Below are 4,986 nucleotides of genomic sequence, written 5' to 3' on the forward strand. Positions count from 1 at the left end.
TTTAGACGGAGGAATATATTCAGAAAATGATCCAAACGATAAATTACTTACAAAAGCATTTTAGGGTAAAGATTACCTAATACGAACCAAATTCGAAAAAAAATTCTAATAACGAGGATTTATTTTAAAATACTGTTGGATACTTCTTGAATTGATCATTTTTATACATTTGCATAATTTAAGCGATCTTACGCATGAATGGTTTGGTTTGGAAGAAATTTGAAATGAAATTTGTCATCGGGTAGGAATGGTTTGTAAATGAACCAACGTTGAGAAGAAATGGAAAGAGCCATGAACAGTGAGGGCATATAAGGAAGATTAAGTCAAACTGGGTAGATTACACCACGCGGGAATAATGGTAGGGGATGTCAACATAAGAGAATAATGGGGAGAGGATGAAAGAGTAATGACACTGAAATAATGGAACTCAAAATAAAATAAAAGCCAAAAGAGCTAAGCGTTTGGTATAACAAAGTATATTGAAACTTTTTCGAAAAACGTACATTATTTTATAATGTACTTTTCTGAAAGCCCTAAATTATTTTAATTAATTCTCATAGTTAATATCAATCCTAATACATTGCACTGTTTGACCAGTGATTGATACTTGTTGTCCTTTTCCACTGAGGTCAATAGTGCGAAATAGCTCCCCAACGGACGTAATGAGGTAACAATTTATTGTTTCGTGTAATCCGTAGCTTGGAGTTAATCCACAGTGAAATTTCACGTAGGTTCCGTGTTATCAACAATATAAGCCGATGATTCATTATTGGTGCGTGTGTTCTAACATAATTGAATGGTAGTGGGCATATTTACAAACAAAATACATCGAATATTTTACACATGAAACGCGTATAAAATGAAATTTACAAGATAAAAAAGTGAATACAAAATCTTCTTAGTCTCCTCTTCACCCCATCCATGGAGGCCTCTGTGCGTATCGTCGGTGCGCCCCTCCTAAAATGACGTCATAACTACAGTTACTATCGAGTCATACTGCCAAATGATATCTTTTTGCACATGGAAGGTCACACACGAGTTTTCACATGAATCACTTTGAGGCCTAAAGGTTAGATATCTATATTTGAAATATATTTGGCACCAATTCATTCTTCATTTCATAGAATTTGACATATTTATGCATAACACATGATATTCTGTTGGAAATATTATTACGGAAATATTTCAAAATTATGATATTCTTCATCATAAACAATGAAAATAGAGAAAGCTCCCTGACAGTTGAAAACAAAGAAACGTGGAAAAAGTCAAATGGTGTATTTCCTTTATTCTGATAATTCCGATAAGCCTAGGCATAAAAAAACAACATAAATCAGAAAAATTCCCAGTGCTTCATTAGGATGTGAGAACATGAACGCACGCAATGTTTGTTGCCCTGCTTGCCCAGTGTCCATTATGGCGTTTGGAAATCATTTGACCAAACCAACATTTTTACATTTAGACGTAGAAGGAAGGAAGACATTTTCTTATTTTCTCTCTTTCTGAGAATCTGAATGTTTAATAAAATTAAATTGAAGAAGATCGAAATAATTAATATCTAAATTCCTCTTGATTTCAGAAAAATTCAGCCTCAATTAAAAAGTAAATGTCCAGTACTTTAAGATGGGGAAATATATTTCGTAAGAATACGTTAACGAGGTAACCATGCGTCTGAGCTCTAAAAAGTGGACTTAGCATAGTAAAATATATATTATACGATTATTTTTCAACCTAAACAAGACGTACCTGTATATGAATAAAATAATAGAAAAAGCTTTCCTTATATCAATATTAAATAAAAGATGCTAAAATATAATCAGGAAAATCCTGCATCTAGGGACGGCAAAATATTGTCTATATACTCACATACTGTAACGTGATTAAGCGAGTCCCTCGTTTCTTCTTTCCTCATTCGACGTATTGCTGGCTGACGACCATCGACCGCAATTGCATAATTACTACACCTATTCATGCTTCGCTGCTTTTGATAAGGTCCACTCTCAATTACACTGTGGTCTTGGTCCCTTATATCTTATACCGTAGACTTTGTTGCTCCATATATGGCAGACTGTAATTAAGGAAAAAGGAAAATACTAGAAATGTATTGAATATAAGCGGTTCCTTCGAACTAAACTCGCTCAAACGCAACAGCATTTTAATAACGATAGAACTTCGAACCCTAACAAAACGCGGCGGAAGAGAAACAATCGTTCCCTTAGAGCCAAACACACGAACGTAACAGATATGAACAAAAAATTATGGTGATACCATTAATCTAAATCATAAACTATTTAAATCCCTAATGGTCCATGCTGGTGACCTTGAGTGCCAAAATCAAATTATAAAAGATGGAAAATTTTTGAACTAAGACACATATTGTTGACACCAAAAAAAACTTTTGTATACTAGGACTTATTCATATTTTTAAGATATAAAAATAAGCGAATCTAAACTATTCCACGGAATTATTATGTGATTCATGTGTTACTTCTTAACAAGACAAACGAAATGCCAATTCAACGAGTGTACTTTCAATATAAGAAGAGACATATGAACAGCATGTTAGCAAAGGCTTTCGCAATGGAAACATACATAGCAAATTGTAAAAATTGAACTAGTTAACTGCAAAATTTATCATGAAATTAACGTTGGAAAAAGTATAACAAGAAAAAAATACTTACATTTGAAAGCGAGATGAAAGTGATGACTCCTATTTTCTTCTTTCTTCATAAGACGTCCAAGTTGGTCCATATCATCTTCGTCTGTAAGAGAACGGATTACTTCAAACAAAATATACACTTTGTGCAAGAGGTTCCAAAGATCAAAACTCCGTCAACCATTACGGAATTGGCTGCAAGACCAAATGTCGCAAGCCAATCCAAGTGATAGAGGAAGGAAAACCCATCATTCGGAGCCACAAACACAATAAATTTAATTCTAAACTCGGAAATATGCCTAACTTTAATCGAGATTCATTCCGACCCTAATGGTCCAAATCTAAACCTATCACTAGTGCTCTTCTTGACGCAGAAGCATTCTTGATTAGTTGGTATCCATGCTCCACATCAATGCGTCCTTTTATTTTCTTCTTTCTTCATGAGACCTCCAAGTTGGTCCATGTCTTCTTAGTCTGTAAGAGAACGGATTAGTTTATACAAAATATACACTTAGTGTCAGTGATTCCAAAGATCAAAACTCCATGAACCGTCACGGAATTGGCAGGACGACCAAATGTCGCAAACCAATCCACGCGATAGAGGATGAAGAACCGATTATTCGGATCGACAAAAACAATAAATTTAATTCTAAACGCGGAAATACGCCTAACCTTAATCGAGATTAATTCCGTCCCTAATGGGCCAAATCTAAATTTTACATTTCCCCGCCTATGTATTCGTGGTGTTTCTTGTCTTCTTTCTTCTTCGGATGTCTTGATACCTTTAAGAGAGCGGATTATGGCATACAAACATAAAAAGTAGCACATACAATAAGCAAAATAAACCGTTTCCTAATCATGGCTATTCTATACCCTAAAATACCATTTTTCATTGATCAATGTTTTTGTTACCATTGGGCATTTTGTTAACAGTGCACTGTTTTTTTTAAGGGTGAATTTTTTGTACCTTTATTGGTATACCTTTTTGACCCTTTATCCCACGGATCCGTGGATTTCTATATTAAAAGCACTTTGCTTTTTTACCATTGCTTAAATACTTTTCTTTACCGCTCATCTTTTTATTCCTTTTAGATGAAAGCAGTGTTATCACCGTTATACCTTAATTGGCCTTTCACTCATCAATTCCACAACAATGCATTGCAATGGAATGCATCTTTGCCATTCTTCTAAAATGGCAAGTCCGTTGCTCATAGGTACACATGCTAGCACAGAACGCATCCTGTTATGTGGCGTTTGAACTCCATTGGTTATTTCAATTAGTTTTTCTTGTGTCCTTTTTTTCTCATTAGAATCCATTTTTTTCGTCCTGCAACATATCAGAAAAAAATTTTTTAAGTTTATAGTTTTATTGATTTTACAGGTTTCTGATCCAATCAAAAATTGCAAAATACTATACAATGCTCATATCTTCTCCGTTTCGAAGTAGCATTCGATTATTTTCCGAGATTAATTTAAAATTTTACCATAAAAATAAGAGGTTAGCCGTTATATGTCCGAGTTGTAAATATCCACAAAGTGAGCACTTTTGAAGAGACCTTAAATAGTTAAGTTAGCAGTTTTGGCGATCGAAAAGAAAATGAAACTATCAGGTACGTTGCGTCTCCCAATCTGTTGCCCTATATCATACTATACAATTGTAAGTGACATGTAGATGATGTTTGATGGATGCCGTAAAAAACTGATATTCTTCATCTTAGATATGGATTGAGGGATCTTAATTGTATGGTAAATATGAGGTGCAATCTGAGTGCTTAATTTAAATTCATTGTGTAAAAATGTCAAATTGAGCCCAAAACTAGTAAAAGCTTTAGGGGAAAAAAACCCAAAACGTTCGTAGCGAAAAATTTTAGGAATAGGAGTAGTTCCCTCACGAATGCCCTCTGCGTGACGTATAACGAAAAAAAAAGGGTAGGCTTGATTGAACACTTAGGCTTGGCCCTCACTCACGGCCTCTCATGGATGAGACACTCATGCAAGTAAATAGGTGGACAGCCCAGCAAGTAATTGATATTATGAGAAGCCTTTCGGCGTAACACGACGAGGCAGCTCAATGGCAGGGTTAGGTGAAACAATTGAACCTCATTTATAACAAGGCGTCAGAATTTGAGATTGCAAAGTATGCATCATTGTGGATGATCCTATTGAATATGGGCCCAAGCTTTTTCAATATTTAAAAAAAGGTCCATTTGATTAAGGACATGAAGGCAAAAAATAAAAATGCAAACTTAAATTTAAAGACCCCTAACGGGAATAAGTCACACTACAAACAAGAAAAATGCTGGACAAATCAGATTACAAACTTCGGCTTA

At 34.7% G+C, this 4,986-nt stretch overlaps 1 long non-coding RNA gene across 1 annotated transcript; it reads right to left on the minus strand.

Moving 5' to 3' along the window:
- Positions 1-840: 840 nt before the first annotated feature.
- Positions 841-2,825, minus strand: LOC139686452 (uncharacterized). The gene is made up of 3 exons (XR_011700377.1): positions 2,682-2,825; positions 1,867-2,068; positions 841-957 (listed from the first exon to the last, which is right to left on the minus strand). It is a non-coding gene; the product is annotated as an uncharacterized lncRNA (long non-coding RNA).
- Between the last annotated feature and the right edge of the window lie 2,161 nt (positions 2,826-4,986).

Source organism: Hetaerina americana, unplaced genomic scaffold (genome assembly GCF_022747635.1).
Source record: "Hetaerina americana unplaced genomic scaffold, ioHetAmer1.1.p SCAF_14, whole genome shotgun sequence".
NCBI lineage: Eukaryota > Metazoa > Arthropoda > Insecta > Odonata > Calopterygidae > Hetaerina > Hetaerina americana.